Below are 19,156 nucleotides of genomic sequence, written 5' to 3'. Positions count from 1 at the left end.
GGCTTAACAAATAAAATTGCTTGTGAGTAAAGTATCTGAACCAAAGTCTTTACACCATCAGTCAGCATTTATCTGCAGCAAGCTAGCAAATGATTTCTGTGGACAAGGCCCTAGTCAACTACAAAGTGCTATACATAGAATTGAGCCTGCAGAGCGCCTTTCAAAGGTATCTTCTAGTCCAGGGATCTACAGCCTTTGGCTCCTCAGATGTTTTGGACTGCAACTCCTATCAACACTAGCCAGCATAGTCAATGGTGAAGGATCATGGGAGTTGTAGTCCAAAATATCAGGAGAGCCACAGGTTGCAGACCCCTGTACCCAGTCAATTCTAGAAGCTGACATGACGCCCCAGGCCACCACCATCTTCCCACTGGAATGCTCAGTCTGTTTTGGTAAGTAATTATGGGTGTGGACTGCAGTCAGTCGGCACTACAGACCCATAAAACCTCATTCTTCGTCACTTCCTTGGTAAGACTCATTTGAGCTGGCTCTGTTGCTAAATGAGGGGCTTTCGACTGATGCCCTATTCTCACGACTTCCCTGACTAAAGCTGAGAAATGCTGGACAAAACAGTGACAATGAATGTTAGCCCTGAGAAAGTGAAGAAAGAATTTCTGTGATATTTTCACAAATCGGGAGAGACACAGATCATCCACGGAAGAGTAGAGCTTTGGGGGGGGTTATAAGATTGTCCCAGCACGAGAGCACAACAGATGGTCGGTACAGCCCCTGGGAGGTCCTGGTGCGGCGGATGCTTTCAGGAGACGCCACATCTCAGGTTTGAATTGTCTTCAAAGACATCCAACAATAATGCGCTAATTCTTTTTCTTTCTGTTTCTCGCTTATTTTAATTCTTTCTAAATTTAGTTATTGGAAATTGCAAATTTTGCAAAAAAATTGTTAATTCAATTTCAATGCAAACAAACAAATAAAAAATAATGTGCTATTTTTTTTAACTTTATTTAATCTCTTATTGGTTATATTTAGGCATTGTGTAGTTTCATTAGTCGACCCACGACAATTGCCCAGGCACTGAACAGACAGACTAACCCTTGACATCATGACATTTCTGACAAAATAAGTAACCGATGACCCTAAGAGATGCCAGGATCTGCCCAACTCAGACAAGCATTCCAAGCCCAAGCAAAGACACTGATCTCCTCTGATGCATATCTGTAATTCCTTGTGATGATCTCACCCCCGATGCGCCACCTGGCGGATCAGGAGTGTGAGGTACAAAGGGATTGTCTTTGCCGAGGATAGGCAGCGTGGTCCACTGCAAAGCTTGTGCAAGTCAATATCAAACTACAGAGATATGATCCACTAGAAGATCGCAGAGTCAGTCCTGGAGATCTGCAAAATACGGGTTTCTAATCCCAGGACCTTCCCTAGACACTGAAAGAGGATATTGGGTAACCGGGCATCTATAGCCGGTGGAAACCACTTGCGTCACTCCCCAACTCTACCAGCAACCCTCCAAATTCTAGACCAGCCCACATGGCAATGACGAGCTCTGGCCTGACTCATGACGCACTCTAAGAGTACGCACGCAGCCCCACAAGCAACCAGGAAACACAGCTTACCTCACACAGAGGTCCTCATTGCAACCTCTGTTTCTTCTGTTCCTTTGGTACAACGTTGTTACATCGCCCTTTTTTTGGGGGAGGAGTTTTCAGTTTTTTGCTGAAAAAATAGATTGTAAAATATCGGGGGTGGGGCTAGGGGGTTAAACGGGGTAGCAGCGATGGGGAATAGAAAGTAAATAATAGGGGGCAACCCCCCAAAAATAAAAATGTTCAATGATATTTTTCAGCAAAAACTCGAAAAAACTCATAGAAAAAAACAGGTGATGTAAGAACATAGAATCGTTCCTTCTTATACTCTCATAACTGCACCTCGTTAGTTCCAGTTCACAAAGTGCCAAGAGGCCATGCCAATGGCACAAACCACGTGATAAGACCCAATGCCATAACATGATGCCCCTTCCCCAATTCCAGGGAAAGTGGCTGATCCACGCACTCTTCCTTTTCCACATTCACTTGTGCAAGACAAATAGACACATGTGCAAAGATTGCCTTTCTCTGTTCTCGAGGGCATGCTGGAAGTGTCTTTGATGGGCACATTCAGAGGCCTCTTGCCACCGCCTCTCGGTGTGCAGTCATGGACATCTGATCTGGGGGTTGGGAGGTACCGGCGCATTTTTGTATACCTGTATTCACAAAAGGGACGCGCACAAATATGTGACCAAGATGCCTGTGCTCCTTCCTCTTTGTCCGTTTAGGTGCCGCAGAGCGGAATGCATAACGCACAGGGTCTTTGCGCCTTTCCTGTGCATTGTTGCAGCTCAGGTCAGCAGTGGCGTGCTGTCTCACATACAGTGCTAGCGTGTTGTCGGCGGGAAGAATCACCTGGTCTGAGGTAGAAATGCGCATTTTTTGCAAACATTTTGATATTTCCCATGACCGGGCCATTAAGGGGCTCGCTCGGGCCTGTAACTATGGGCCCCGGGACATTACCTGAAGCGGTGACGCCCCCTCTGCTCGGTGCTTATTGCTTAAGTAGTAGTTGTTCTCCTGTGCCTGTGTCCCGTATTCTTTTACTGGTCCGGGATTGGAGTCCCTTATCTAGGGTGTGATCCTGTGTCATTGCCACACATAACAATGTACTGAAGCTACTCACGCTCCGATTCGTGATGAACAAGAGCGTCATTAACGTTATGGAATCTGAGTTTCATAATAAAAATGAATGGATTAAAAAAGAAAATCCTCTCCTTTGCTTCGGTAGCGGGCGGGGCGGGGAAGAGTCTGGTGAACGATCGCAAGCACGCACACCTGTTCCATAGATAGGGAGGATCGGTCTAGCCAGCACTGGGCTGCCCCCAGGACCCTCCCTCAGCACTGCATTCCGACTTGTGAATACATGACCTGCTTAGAATGCGGGTTGAATGCGCCGCTTAAAGGCGTGCATTGCTCAACCCAGAGGTGCGCCCTGACCTTCATGCGCAGGGATATACGTTTGCACATTGCTGGACGCTGTAGTCATTTGTCAGATTTCAAGTTGTGTTTGATCATTTGTGGTTGAAATGAAATAATAGATTTAGGGCCTCATTACGAGTTGGGCGGTATCCCGGAGGTATTACCACTGGGATACCACCTGGGCTAAGAGCGTTACTGCCACCCGATCCAGCGCTATTAGCGCCGGATCAAGATTTAGGCGGTAATTGGTTTTCCCAAATGCCAATGGGGCATTTTTGGTGCAATTAGCGAGCGCTAATAGTGTTCCGCTAATTGCGCCCTAAAATGGGCATTAAGTTGATGCATTTACCTCCAGCATAGAGCTTGGGGTAAATGCTGCCAGACTCGTGATTGAGCGGACCCTTAAATGCGGCAGTAATAGCGTTACTGCTGCATTTAAGGCCTGGCGCCCAACTCGTGATGAGATTATGCCACACTGGTGGGGTTTTGTTTTGTACCAACTACGAAAACGTTTCCATGCGCCTGGTTAAGTATTACAATTCAAAAAGGTGTCGCAGTTGATGTGGGGCAAAAAGGGGCTTTTGACCCCTACCCCTTGAGAAAACAGTCCCAAAAGGGCATTATAATTAATAAATTTCAGTTTTCACAATAAACGTTGTGGCGCAGTTCCTCAAGTGTGGAGCATCTTTTCTTCAACAACTCGTGATGAGGCCCTTAGTCCTAAACTCATGGAATAAAGCAGAGAGAAACTGTTCATCGCATGATTCCGATAACTGAAACGCAATGAACGTGGCCTTTGCTAAATGATGTGCATTTATTTTCAGGCTGAAAAGAATTCAGAGGAGCTGCATAGGATGAGGAGAGTGGGCGCTACCTGGTGACATCACAAAGCCCGAGCCCTTTCTTCGGAGTGAGTAAATCATGTTGCTGTTTCAGGCTTCACGCTCCATGTCCTAAAGGGTGATTTCCCAAATCCTAGTGCATTGCTTATATGAGCCGCATTTCCCCAGAAAGTAGAACTATGCTCGCGCAACCCTGGAGTGGTCTACTCTACTCCACCGAGATTTCAGGACAAATTGATTAAAGCTAAGGGGGAATCGTATTCATGCATTGTAAGCAAAATATTACTTTACATCATAAAAGAACAGGTTCATTGCTTTCTCTGCCACTCTCCTGTGTTTCTATTGTCCCTCTCCAAAATCTCTCTAAGCCTCTTCCTTTTGGTTTGTTGCACTCTAATTTCTGTAGATACATCTCTCCCTTCTCTTTTTCCTTTGATCCGCTTCTTCATCTTCGTTTTGTCCCTCTCCTGCTTCCTCTTTCCCTGTCCTCTATACCCTCTCCACTTTCCGTTCTACCCATTTCCCTCGCTTCACCCTTTTGCTCTTCTTTTCTCCCTCTCTAGGCCACTCTCCCATCTTCCTTCTTTTCTGTCCTTCTCTTTGACCTCTCAATGTTAGGCACTACCATATTTCCCTGTCTTAGAGCACACAGCGTTTTTAAATACACAAAAACACACAATTGTGTAGACTTTGGATGTAACTTCAGGGACACTCAACAGAGCAAAAACTATTGGTAATTTCTGTTGTAGGTGGCAAATATGCATGAAAACACTTACACCTTCAGGATGTATCATTATTCCATCATTTTCTTCTGTGTTTATGCCATTATTATTTACTAAACACAGTTTGTTCTGTGCAGTTATTAATTTGTAAGAAAATGAGTTCCAGGACCCAAATAGTTTCTAGCAGGCCTGTTGCACTGCAGGTGGGAATTTCCCCACCATTGCTGCCACCACCCACAGCTGCTGCCCACAGTGTTGACACATTTGTGGTTCGACTACAGCTCACACCTGCTCATTAGTGTTGATGGAGGCTCTGGCTATCATTACTTCATCATCAATCTGAGCCTGAGACAATAGGTACTGGGGGTCGGAAATAAGTGCCAGGGTTGACCCCTGGGAAACACCCCCACATATTAAGCACTGGTTCTGTGTCATTTGACTGCGTTTGAAGTCAATTTAAGGGAGATAATCCCAGATGCTCTGGGCCTCACCAGAGGTTTGTTTTGCTTTTCTTTGCTTGAAGCACGTGCCTGATTTGTGGTGGGCACTTTAAGTATTATTACTGTAGTGATTTTAATTTTATTACTCTCCTTTCAATGTATTACATCACTCATTGTCATAGACCGAGTGACGTAATACATTGAGGACTCTCACTCAAACGCATGTCCCTGAAGAAGACAGCAACTTAAATAATATTCCCATTAGTGGAAACATGTTAGCCATGTACTTAAAGCAATTGTCCAAACACAATGTATGTAGAAAATTGGAGCAACACTGTAAGAGTTCGCATTCATGTTGTTTTCTGCTTATGGCTGAGTTTAGATCATTATTTGTTGTGCTTTAATGTTGTATGTTACATGTATGGTGTTAACATGATGTGCTTGGTTCTGGATTAGTGTACTTGGAGTTCGCTTACTCCATCTTATTTCATATAATGATTAGATGTTTGAATGTCGGTTTGAAGCCTTGTGTTTGCAAGGTAGAAAATTCTATGATCAGTTTCCACCTATGACAGAATGTTAGGTATAAGAAATTGGAAAGAACCACTGCCCCTTGATCCCCCTGGGAACTTTTTCTGGTTCCTGTGGAGTCATTGGGGCACTACAGGGTATTACCTGATAGTTATTGATCGCCATCTTAGGTTTGCCATATGCTTTGCCCATGGAGAAGTAACTCTTCACAACATTAGGAAAAGCAACAATGGGAAGTGTATTCATTTGGGGATACCAGATGCACTTGCGCGATCTCAATGCCACCTGGCCTAGTAGGATAGTTGTCTCTGTCTTCACTCTGTTTCCCCTTCCCTTGCCTCGTCGCGCCTTGAAACACTTGTGTATAGGCGCGTTTTAAATACCATATCATACCATATCATATCATACGCACGAATATCGTGAAGGTTGGCTGGCTGATAAAGAACACTTTAAAGTCACAGATTTCCATGTTCCTGCCCATGAGCCAATAATATCCCCTACAGGAACACACACGTAATGGAACCCATACTGGTTAAAGCCAGGACCTGTTCATGTATGCACATGTTTCCTTGACTGCATCAAAAGCCCCTTATATGTGTTTCTTTATTTAAATGGCTCTGAACATTCATTTTCCTAGTTTGTTGACTTTTCATGGGCTGTTTTTGGATCGGTTTGGTGGTGTTGTATCTGTTTTTTGGAGCTCTTGGCCTTGGTTTCCTTTTGTGTCTGGGAGCAGGTGTTGCCATGAGAGGTCCAATGTGCAACCTCTCCATGCCTCCTGTGGGCCTCACTGGATGATTTCCAGTGATCTCACCGGCAGGCGAGGCCGAGGGACCGCCTCTCAGACCTTTTCAGTCCCCACTACCACACTCAACATCTGGGTGCATTGGTGGTGGGGAGGTTGACCCATGTTGCTGCATCGCTGGCTATGTACAGTCTAGTGGGGGGCACAGGCTGGGACACATCTTCATCCTCTCCTGTCTGCTGTGTATGCAAAAAACAAAAACTCATAAAGCGCTTCTTCACCACAGACTAAGAGGAGCCGCAGGAACAGCCACTCGCACAGTCTTCTCACGAGTTTGGCTGGCAATCAATCAGAACCAGGTTCTCGCAGCGAAGGGGCTAACACTTTCCAAATTTTACATGCATACTTTTGCAAAATGTTACTGGATGTACAGTTGAAATGCAGGCTCAAAATTGTGATGTTGTGGATTCCATCAACATCATTATGTGTCAAAGGGGGCGGGAGAAAAGGGGAAGAGGATGTGACATGGGAAGGGGGAGTTAGTAGAAGGTAGGAAATGGTAAAAAAACACATGGTCACCCTACCTCTGTGTCCGTGTCTTCTGTGTCAGGAAGGCCCTATGCGTGAGAACAGTCTTGAGTTCATCTGTAAGTGATTTCAATCCGGCACTTCACCTAAATCAACGCCTAGCGTGTAATGCACAACTGAAATCCTTATTTGTTTGTGTCTAAAAGTTCTTTTATTCTGAACGATGTACCACTTATATCACTCCCTTCTCTTGGAACCCCCCACCCCCCCGGTCACACTGAACCAGGAATCAGGCTGGTTTGCACATTTAAAATATTTATTTATGTAGTTCACAATATAATCACACTATGTTTAATGGGTATACAATAATCACCAATGGGGTGGTGTCACACTAAGCACTCTCTTGAATCACAAGAAGCAACAATGAGCAAAACAATTTAGAACAGAAATAATACTTTGTGTGTTCAGATCAAATAGCAGTATGGTTACTATTTCCCCCTGCACACCCCTCAACGCCCAACAAGCAATGTAACGAGATAGGAGGAGAGAGAACAGGTTTCAGGAATGCAGAATTCAACAAAAAGTCAATCCCAATTTCCCCCCATCAAACACAAGAGAGAAACAGGACTGATTAGCAAACGGTCAAAATGATTTTAAAGTTATCTGAGAATGGATTGGGTAAAACACTAAATATGGTTTAAATGACTGAAATTGTTTAAATTCTAATGGGAGCCACTTTGGATAGTTGCAGAAAAACACTAGCAATTATTTGACACTAATAAGCTATGTGAAAACTTAAAATTGAGGTCGGGTGCACTCAAAAGCTGTTTTACACGTTATAGAAATTTCCTAAAACAAAATTTGCGGCAAACATTTCTGTGCGCGTTAATCGCGATTGCGGGTAAACTATATGGATTTGGAAAGCTGTGGGTGTCAGCTACAAGCAGACATTTAAATTTTGTTTCTAGCGTACAATTTGAAGAAGTTATGGACGTTTTTGTGGAGGTCGTTTTATGAGATAGGCGCAAGAATGAGAAAACAGGGATGCGCTTTCAAAAGACAACAGGATTTCTTTCCACTAGGGGATGACTATGAAGAAGCAAATGCCACACGGAAGCACAGCCACTGGACCAGGGCGCCACTGGATCCGGGCGACTGCCTGCCGAGGAGCTTGCCTTCTTCAGATGAAATATATCAGTGCAAAGATATTTTTAACACTACTAGTACAGAAGGAAGATAATAGGGATAAGATAGAGAGTTCAGGCAATTCAAAAAGATTTCAAACAATGCAGGTTCTGAAGACAAGATAGGATGGATTTGTATAGGGATTGGACTATGGATAGTACATATGCTAGTGACACAGTCCTATTCTATGGATACTCACTATATATGTTTGAACAGAACCGTCAGGAATTCTGGTCCGTCAAGAGCAGGGATTCTGCTCAGAAATTCTGCTGGGCACACCGGACGGGACAGGCTGCTGGGCACACCGGACTGGACTGGGTCTGCAATGGCTCTGGTCACAGCTATCTGGTCACAGCACGGCACAGCACGGCACAACTGGATTGGGTCTTTTGATTCTGGTAATAATTCTTTAGCAGGAAAGCAGTTACAGCACAGCCCGGCTGTTTCTTTTGTTCCCCTTTAGTTTTGGGGAATTCTTCCTGGTTCTGGAAACTCAAGGCCTACTTGACAATGGTTCAACTAATGTAATGGGCCTTTCTGCTTGCCAAGTTTCTGGAATCTGGAGAAAGGGATATGGATGGATCTGCTTCAGGGTGCTTCACCAGGATCAGAATAGTGGGTGAATCTGGGTGTCCTTCTATGTCCTCAGCTTTCTCTATTTATGCATATGGTAAAGGGGTGTGTGTGCTATTGGCTAGAGTCTCTTCTCTCCCTTGATTGGAGAAGGAAATAGGGTGTCACCATGATGATGTGGGTTTATGAGTCAGAGAATCCTCCCCTTGTTCCTTTGAACATAAAAGCCACTTTTAGTACAATACATATTTACAAATGTGCAACCTTTCTAACAATAACATAAATAGATCACATATTTTGTGGAGCAGATACTCTTCCAAGCCCCATCGCTGTAGGATCTTGGGTCTGCTTTTGACAGAATTTCGCCCTTTTTGTCCGGAACACATGGTTCATTTCCGTACCAAATTCCCACAAATGTGTGCATTGTATATTTCATACTTTTGACAGAAATACATCTGGTATAAAACCATAATTTCCACTGTTACTTCCCATAACATAGCAGAGTTCTGGCACCTCTTAAAATGTTTAGCCAAAAATTCAATTCACAATTCTGGGGTTTACATATTTTTCACAATCTTGCACAGTAAATGTGCTTTTAATCCTTGTGAATCAACAAATGGTTGCCAGTCCCCTCCTCCTTCTCCTTCTGGCAGCTCAGAAGCAATCTCCGCCCCCATCCTTCTGGGAGAGGCTGTTTATGACTCTTCACACTCTGCATATCCTTTCAGCCAGAGGAAGTCCATTGTCCTCTTCCCCTGCAGCCCAAGATCTCCTCCCCTGATCTAATCCTCACAGAGGTGTGATTTTCTGGCCTTCATGGGGGGAAGCTATCATACTGGTTGGGTGGCTTTGAGGCAGCTTAAATTCAATGTCATTTTGTTACATTTTTTTCTTGGTTTAAAACAAACTTGCAATTTTCAAACAAGCAGCTGGAAAACTTATTCCAGCTTCTAAACCATGGGATTTAAATAGTTACAGCCTAGGTTACTCTCAATAACAGGTCAGTTAGTTTTCAGACATTAGATTTCAATGGTACAAGTTTAAATCCTTATGCAGGCACCTTTTTGCTGTGAATGTTTGGATGATAGATTCCGCTTTTCATGACATTGGGGGTCATTACGACCCTGGCGCTAAGGGGTTAACAGCGCCGTAAAAAGCTGTGGCGCCGTTAACCCCTTAGCGCCTTACTACGAGGTCCCTTTGCGGGACCCGACCTGAACGGCTGGTCTGCACCAGCCGTTAAAGTAGGGACCCGCAAAGGGACCTTGATGGCAATTACGGTACCGCAATTTGCGGTACCGTGATTGCCGCCTTCCCCATTCTCATTGAGCCCTATGGGGCGAAAATGGGAATGGGAAGGGCCATGGAGAAAGGGGGAATTACCGCCCCGCCAACCTTGGAATGGGGTGGTAATTCCCCCTTTCTCCATGGTGGACTCCGGCATGGACCATGGTGCCAATACCACCATGGATTAGCGGCAGAGTCCTAATGAGGGCCATTGTATGTTCATAATGATTTCTTGAATGAAGTGACTAGTAACACCCAGTAAGATTATTGGATGTTTGATGGTGTTTCAGAGCTGCATTCTGCAGTTTCAGCAACCAAGAAAAAGGATTTAAAAACAAGATTCTGGATTCCTTTCAGCCAAACACTGCTTTTCATTTAGGGCCTCATTACAACCCAGCCGTTAAGGGGTTAACGGCGCCGTAAAAGGTGTCGGCGCCATTAAACCCTTAACGCCTGATTATGAGGTCCCTTTGCGGGTTGCACTTTAACGCCTGCTTTTAGCAGGAGTGAAAAAACCAACCCGCAAAGGGACCTAGGAGCTAATTACGGCACTGTAATTTACGGTGCCGAAATTAGCGCCTTCCCCATTCCCATTGAGCCCTATGGGCCAAAAATGGGAATGGGGAAGGGGCCATGGTGAATGGGGAATTACCGCCCCGCCAACCTTGGAATGGGGCGGTAATTCCGCCATTCACCATGGGGGACCCCGGCATGGACGATGGTGCTAATAGCACCATGGTTTAACGCTGGGGTCGTAATGAGGCCCTTAGTCTCCATTATTACTTGTTGAGCAGCCCAGTGACATGTTTCAGGAGTGCGCTCTCTGTTCCACCACTGACAACATGCATGGTAGATTTGGCAGCCATCTTTTTGTGTTGTAAGGCGCGATTTCCATAGGTTTTGGTGCGCATGGGGGTTTTGCGGCCATTTTCATAACTCTTGCACCATCAGCACACAGTGATGCCGCAGGGCAGAACATAAGTGGGTTAATACATCCCACACCTCAGAAGCCCTAGGCTTTCCAGACCCGACATTTGCGTCATCGTCGCTCCGGAGCAGAACACAAGCTCTATGGACAGGCACGCTCCGGAGCATCCGGAAGCCGTGTAGCCGTCCATGGGACAAATCATAGAAAGAAGGGCACGATTGGCCCCATCAGCCCATGGGGTCTTCGGTGATGGAAAGGAAGAACGGCCCAGCAAAGCGATCCGAGGCTGTTATAAGGAAACCCAGCAAGCACTATTAGCCGTATACAACGCAAAGGTGGGGGAAAGGCACAAGCATCAGGGGCAACCCCGCCAAATGCATTCCAGGCACGCTTCCAGGAATCCCTGTGCATGCAACTACCAGGAGCATTTGATTTTACGGAAACAAGCAATGTGGATCCCTGGTGGGCGAGATGGGTGAAAGACTTCAACGTCTACCTACAGGCGATAGGCCCACTTGATGAATACCGAAAGAAATTACTTCTCACACTGGTTGTGGGTCCTGCCATAAGGGACATCATAGATGAACTACCAGAAGACACCGTCGACGCATTCAGAGGTCTCTGGACTGCAATGATGGAGTATTTTATGCTGCACACTAATGTGGACTATGAAAGGCACGTGTTTCACACCACGACACAAAACAAAGGGGAATCTATGGATGTATTTGTGATGCACCTACGAATAAAGATGAAACATTGAGTTTTTAATAACTATTCCAATGACGAAGCGTTGAGATTCCAGATAATTGAAGTATGCGAGTTGATACAATTCAGGAAGCGACTGTTCCAGAAACCACAGTCCCTGGAAGAGATTCTGGGTCTAGCAGGTTCGGAAAAGGCAGTAGAACACCAAAACAAAGAAATGAACAAGATGAAAATACCAGCGTCGACACCTGCCCTGGCGAATCAGATGGCCACAGCCACACACCTGCAAGGACAGACAGATAGATCAATTCTGTTTCTGATGTGTGTACAAATTCCCCTATGAAGGCACATGTCCAGCAATTGAACAACTGTTCTCAGCCGGTGGAGGTGAAAACCACTTCAAGGCATTATGTCGCATGTCTCGCAGTGTGGCAGGAGGAGAGGGAATGGGCCAGTCGCTACCAAAGATGAAGGACAGGTTAATGGCAGCGACAACATCCCCAGCCGCCAAAGGGCATCTTCGGGAAAAAAACAGCTGGATGCCACGAGGAGAGCCTACGGAGGAAAGAGATGGCCCGTAATTAAAGGAAAGCACCAGAATGGAGAATGGCCTTCCCATCAGTTTCACATCATCCCGGAAGAGTGAGACGACACATAAGATACCTCGTTGAACAATTGCCCTCTGACATCGGGTCGAGCTCATCGGCAGAAGAACCACTACACAAGGACTATCTCTATGGCGTAGGAAACCAGCAGCCGCAAGAACAAAGCCCAAACCTACTAATACAAATCAACAGTCTACAAACTGAATTCTTAGTTGACAGGGGAGCCATGGTCAATGTGATCAGTGAGGAAATATATAGGAACATCCCGAAGGCCTTTTAGCTACAGCCCTCAGGAATGGAGAAATATCTGTACGGACCCAAAACTCCACTACTGTGCAAGGGATACTTCAAAGCTATCTGCCAATGCAAGACACGGTCCAAAAAACAACCAATACACATGCTGGAGGCGACTACAGAAAGCGGGTGCATTCTACATTTTAAAACAGCCCTAGATATGGGCTTCATACACGTGCTGTACCGCCTGATGGTGCATAAATATATAGATACAGTTGAAAGAATGGAACAGCTGTTCCCTTCATTGTTCAAAGGACTAGAGGAGCTAAAACACAAGCAAGTCCATCTGCATATCGATCCAACAATCCCTCTGGTCGCCCAACGCTATAGGGTCATACCAGTGAATATACAGCGCCAAGTGAAAGAAGAACTACACAAGCTCTTGGAGCATGACATTATAGAGCCCGCAACAGGACCCATGCCTTGGGTGTCTCCCATTGATACAGTTCCAAAAATGGGGTCAGACACCATAAGACTCTGCATGGGCATGAGACAACCCAATCAGGCTATCATGCAGGAGCGGCATCAGGCTTCCCCGCATCACAGACATGATACACCTACTGAATGGGGCACAGGTCTTCTCAAAAGGGGATCTACATAAGGGCTACCACCAGCTGGATTTGAGCCCAGAGTCAAGGTACAGTACCACCTTTCTGACCCATCTGGGTCTACACCGATATAAAATACTCCGCTTCTGGTTTTCATCCGCAGTGGAGATCTTCCAGACCGAGACCAACAATGTCATCAAGCATATCCCTAATTGTCTAAACTAAGTCATGACATTCTGGTTTTCGACAGGGACAGTATGCATGGCACTGGAAGCGGCTCAGCTCACGCTCAACAAGAACAAATGTGAGTTTCGGAAAGGCACGTTTCATTTTGTTGGGCCCATTGTCTAAGCACTGTGGATGACACAAGATCCTGAAAAGGTAGCAGCCCTCAACGACACACCTCTGCCCACAAGCGTATCTGAGTTAGTCATTCTTAAGGTTCTTCAACTATTGCACCAGATACATAAAAGACTTTGCAACAGTCAATGATCCTATAAGAGCCCGCTCTAAGCAGCATTGCTCCTTCCAGTTGTCCCAGGTCTTTCAGGAGGCTTTTGAGCTCAACCAGCAGAGAATATTGTCTGCAGAAAACATGGCCTATTATGACATGGCAAGTCTCCCAAAACTGATGGTAGATGCCAGTGCAGTGGGGCTGGGTGCCATCCTGGTGCAAGTCGATGAAGACGCCTCCCAAAGGAGGCACATAGTGTCCTATGTGTTAAGATGGATTTCTAAACTCTGACCTTGTGGGCAGAGGTTTAGGAGGCCACCCTAGTTTAGTGAAACAGGGGAACCTTCTAGACAAGCCAGACCAATCTAGGTAGCTTGGCAGGTGGTCAAGACTAAGTCTCAGGAGGGGCGAGAGTGATTGGAAGCCCACGATGAGCACACACAGTAACGAACCACAAATTACTGTTAGACAAGTGTATATGAAAAATATCTATACATTTGTCGGCCGGACCAATTGACGGAAGTAAACTTCAGTTATATAAGAACAGTTACCACCCAAATATTATACTAGATAATATATATACAATACGTTTCCTAATGCGACAAAGGACTAAAACACAGCCACGAACTGTAAAGAGGAGGGTGAGTTAACACACTAGGAGCATTAGACAATTCTTCTGAGTTGTTCTCTAATTTTCAAGTCCAGCCCTAAGAAGTGGGAAGCCTTGTGCTCAACAGTACAGTTGTCCCTAAAAACGCACAATAGCGCAGGTAGAACAGAAAGCGGGTCTTTATGGGGGAGCTGTAGCAAGTCAGGAAGGGGCTTGAGGCGATGAAGAATTGGTTCCCACTATTTGAGTAGGGTCTGCCTTTGGCAGCAGAGCAGTTTTCAAAAGGTGACAATAGCTAGGGAGCGCAGGCTAACCCAGCCAAAAGCAAATACCTTTTTAGGGCTATTCGTGCATAAAAGAGATCAGTTGAACCAGGGGGCCACCGGTAAGTGATGCAAGTACTCACCGACCCTCAGCACAGTCTGGACCAAATTTTGCCAGTTTAGTCGAGGTCGCTAGTAGGTTCGAGTGCTACAGTTTTGTGCCACTTGGGCTCTCAGCAGCTGCGGGATAGAACGATCACCTGTAACAGGACAGTTGCCTTTTCTCAGCTTTCGAAGGAGATCCAAAGAAAATTCTGGTGCAGCAGGCTCCAGGGCACAGGAGAGCAGGTCAAGACACCTACAGCGACCTTCACTAACCAGTAGTGATGCAGGCATCACAGATGTGTGCAGCGTTTGCACTCTCCTGATTCGGGACTAGAGGCGCTAGACCTACTAAATCTGTTGTGAGTGGGCATGGGATCACATGCAAGCAATGTCCCAAGTCTCGGGTTTCAACTTCAGATGGCAGCGATACTGCGAGATACCCCGAGGTAGAGCGGGACAGTTCACTGGAATGCCAAGGAACACTTCCGAAGGGGCTAGTTCAGTGGGTAAGCAGGGGATGCCGAGAGTAGTTGTTCCCACTACTCCAAAGTGGCGAAGCGTCCTGGCAGGCCTTCTTGATTGATGAAGAAAACAGCCCTGCCCTGCCCTGGCCGACTAGACGGAGAGAAGCCGTCTAGATAGAGAGAAACAGTATCTGGCTCCCCAGCCAGGCCTCTGAGGACCAGGCTTCAGCCCTGGTATGTGGAAGCTTCTGGTTTACCTCTTTTAAGTTCATAAAAGTAAAATTTAGAGAAGACTCAAAATAAGGGTTTTCAAGGCCAGACATGAGCAATCAATAGCGTTCTCTTTTTTTACACGTAATGGGATTTTTAACCGGTTTATGAAAACTCTCCTTTCAGGAAGCATCCATCTTTTATTGGGGCTTGTCATTTTCACAACCTTTCACATTGCAGATATAATTCATCCCACATTTAAGAGAACTTGTCCATCATTTCTACTGTGTCTTTGATGTGGGTGCTAGAAGAGCAGCGGTGGATTGGCACATATGGGGAGGCAGAAGGCCGCATGGCACTCTTCCTCATACCCACCTTTCGGGGGGCACAGGCTTGCACTTAGGTCTGTATCTGCAACCCTACAGTCCCCTTACCTGCAAATATTAGACACCCGTCGTCTGCGCTTCATTCTTGCACTGCCCGCACTACCTGGTGCCCTCCCCTGCTCCTTGCGCGTTCTCAATGTCACTGGGCCTAGTAAGATCATTGTTTTTTCCTCCCTTGTACCTCTCCCTTGCTTCGTCGTGCCCTGAAACACTGTATAATATTGTCTCGGGAGGATAACTCAGCGGCCCCATGCTGGCCTTGGAAGCAAGACAATACAGAGCAGCATAGGTTCGATCACCCGGGTTCGCGCTTAGAAACCTCTGGGTATTAAGTGTGTTATAGATAACCTATCATATCATAAAATATATATTATATTTCTGTTGCAGCCAGATTAGTGCTTTCTGGGTAAAAAACAAACTGGAGCCTTGCCGGGAAAGTCCATCTCCCACCCTTTTTATGGTTACTGTGGGAGAAGGAACAACCCTGTAGTCTTTGCAAAGTACACGTAGAAAGACCTTAGCCGAGGATGACTTCCTGGTGCAGTTCAAAATGCACATATTTGCTCAGTGAAGTGGGTGCTTTTCCAAATTGCTCAGGGAATCGCGTTCTTGGCCGCAGCACTATATTTTTCAAGTCATCGCGAGACGTCCTTTAGAATAGGAAAAAGACCATCTTTGCACACTTTCCCCATTTGTCTCGCGCGAGTGAATGCGCAAATAGAAAATAATTTGTGAATCAAAACACACTGTAATTGGGGAAATGGCATCATGTTTCATGTTATTGTGAATGGTTGGCGTAAAAAGAGAAAATCGCCCGTAGATGACAGATCGGGAACATTACTCTCCAATGGCGGTCATTTTGGTTCTGGGGTAAATATGTATCCCGCCATTTCTTCCGGCCCGCCTCACTTGTTTGATGAATTTGTAAGGCAGAGTTGGGGAGCGGGGCAGACATATCACGTCCAGCCACTTTTCCCTCTCTGATGTACAAATGTTTTCCATGCTTTGGGTAATGCAGTGGATTCCTATGGAATCCCCTGAAATTACCAGCGGTTAAACACAGACTGATTCCATAGGCATCCATTGTAAATGCCTCTGAAATCTTTAACTGCGGGAGGTCAAGAGTAAAGGCCATGTTGTCTATTTTTTATTCCTCAGCTTTCCACAATGTTGTGGAAATGAGGAAGATTGCAGGGGTGGTTGGGGGCGGTTGCGCAAAAGTGCAAAGCGAGCAGGCCCAGTCCTTGTAAAGTTTGTGAGGAGCTTGTAGATATTGTGGTACGGTCCTTCCCTGTCCAGACAGGTTCGGACATTGGTCTGAGCCCGTTGGAAATGCCGGGTGTGTGCTCCTTCTCCCAGTGACACCCGCTTGCAATTACAACCAGCGAGTAATAATTGTGATATAAATAAAAGTGTACGCAAGCCGAGCGGCCCCACATCCCCCATATAAGGAACCGAAAAAACACGACATTGTAGTTCTAGGCCTTTTTAAGTACATGTTGGCCGAGTTTCAAATAAGGGAATTAAAAAAAAAATCCTTTAAAGTGGTCTCAATTTTATTTCCTAACAAGTATGAGGCACTTTTTCACTATCAGTGTTGAGCGCTCTGACATGACAATATATTATGTCATGTACACATAATATTATGAAGTATTATACTTAGGCCAATAGGAACTCAAGCTGTCCTTAATGCTCAGATTACCTTGCCCTCCCGCCTCCCCTTAACAACTGATATGAAACTGGAGCACCCCTTGCCCATGTTCCGACGGAAGGTTATTGGCACCCCTGCAGCTACCCTATCCCATATTGTAAGTTCCCCGAACAGTAATAACCTTTACGCCACAGCAATGCCAGTCAAATAGTGTATTTGCTGAGACAAGTGTTTCCTTCATAACCCGCACTAAAGAAATGGTGAATTTGAATCGAGGCCATTTCTTCAATAAAGACGCCTTGGAGCGATTGGGCAGGCCGCCTGGAACACGTTGTGGAAAGCAAGCAGAGAGGCACGCTCCTGTGAATGTGTGCTCAGTGTCCCAGAACCCCACGCGCCTGGCTGCCATGCTGCAGGAACCGGGGCCACCCACCAGCAGGCCACAGCCAAGACTACGCCACTGTGGCCCGCGTTGCTTAGTCTCACGGGAGCTCAGAGCTACAGTCCTGCCAAAGAGCACGCACAGCCTTGAGTGCGCAATGCCTTCCTGTAGCCACGCCATCATGAAGCGTCCAGAATGCACTGCGGTTTCCGGTGGAGCAGTGCATTCCTCTTGTGGGCAGCGCTCTTTCAAACACTTCAAGCTGTGCAAGAAGTAGGGAACTTCTTGGAGAAATGTGCACAACTTGATGAAAGAGCATTGAGGCCATCTTGATGGCATTTTGTGCTATATAAAGTACAGTAGCATAGCATCCCAACTGGGGAAGCAACACATTTCTTACCAGATGGGTGTGAGTGAATCCAAAAGATGGTGGCCGATTGTCCAAATGCAGAAAACATTCTGACTTACTTGTATGGGGCGGTGGAGTTTCCAGCATGCCGTCAGTCAGTGCTTCTCCAGAAAAGGTAAAGCTTTCAACAGATAAAGGACACCAAAGAGGACAAGTGTTTTTTTTTGTTGCATTTTTAAAGCGCTCGCACAGCCCGGGGGCATCAAGGCACTGTTACAGGAATATGTCTTACTTGCGTATTTATAACGTGCTTAATACGTTTCCAAGCACGGACCTGGGGCTTGAACCTTTGTTGCTTTGTGCCGTCTTGTTTCCAAGGCGAGCACGTTGCTGCTGAGCTATCCTCCCCGGTGCTGCGCGAATGGGGGAAACACAGGTTCTGAGAGCATGTGTGTGCTTTATGTGACCAGGAACATACATACGATAGAGTTTGAGAGAATTTTATGTCTTTAGATCACATGTCCAGTAGATATCACCTTCCCAGACATGCACCCCACCAACCACTACCGTTGAGGAAGTTGGAAAAAGTCCAGGATATTCAGCAGGCAGGCATGCCAGAGGTCTTAAGTCATACAGAGACAGGAGTCTGCACATCATTCCAACAGGCCGACAATCTAAAATGCCCAAAGAATAGCGTAGAATGTCACTTGCTGTTACTAGTCGCCCATGAAACAACTCGAAAGATAGTCGCCCCCTATTGAACGTTTGTATTTGCAAAAGTAGGTCAAGACCCAGGTTGTTGTTTGTCCAATCAGTGATCTTAATGATGACCTTCAAACTACCACCCAAAGAAGAAACCTGGGAAGTGATAGCATCCACGGTTGAGCATACCCTAAAGAGGCGGGTGACAATGACAACTTCAAGTCTTGCTGCATCATCTATAAGGCAGTCGCCCTCAAGTCACGGAGCCACCATGCAGATAAACGCAGCAGCTCCGGCGTGCAGTGTACCGCCAGAGGCCAGGACACGCACAGACTTGAAATCCGCTGCTGCAAAAAGGAAAGGACCAGAAAACAAGCCTTCTCTGCCTACGCCCCAAGACTATGGAACCTCCTCCCCATTGGCATCAGATTGCCACACGCTCCTACAATTCAGAAAAGAACTCAAGACCCACCTCTTCAAGGAATCTGTCCGCCTCAACACCTAGCCTATCACATCGCCCCTCAAGCCACCTGACTCACTAGACGTCATCTGTAAAGTGCTGTGTTATGTATCTGTACTGACGTACACCTCTGTAAAGCTCTCTGTTATGTATCTGTATTTGTGTATGCCTCTGTAAAGCATGTATACATCTGTAAAGCACTCTGTTATGTA

General features: G+C 46.0%; 1 protein-coding gene across 4 annotated transcripts in view; it reads left to right on the top strand.

The window, feature by feature from the left end:
- Positions 1-19,156, top strand: part of SMPD3 (sphingomyelin phosphodiesterase 3) — a 1,269,436-nt gene that overhangs the window by 349,037 nt on the left and 901,243 nt on the right. For all 4 annotated transcript variants that reach the window (XM_069653717.1, XM_069653704.1, XM_069653726.1 and 1 more), the window contains exon 2: positions 3,800-3,885. The gene's annotated coding sequence lies outside the window, so the exon portion shown is untranslated. The remainder of the gene's footprint in view (positions 1-3,799; positions 3,886-19,156) is intronic.

This window comes from Ambystoma mexicanum, chromosome 1p (assembly GCF_040938575.1).
Source record: "Ambystoma mexicanum isolate Mex_15411 chromosome 1p, UKY_AmexF1_1, whole genome shotgun sequence".
Lineage (NCBI taxonomy): Eukaryota > Metazoa > Chordata > Amphibia > Caudata > Ambystomatidae > Ambystoma > Ambystoma mexicanum.
The sequence above is the reverse complement of the archived record's forward strand: the minus strand, read 5'-3'. Positions and strand labels throughout refer to the sequence as shown.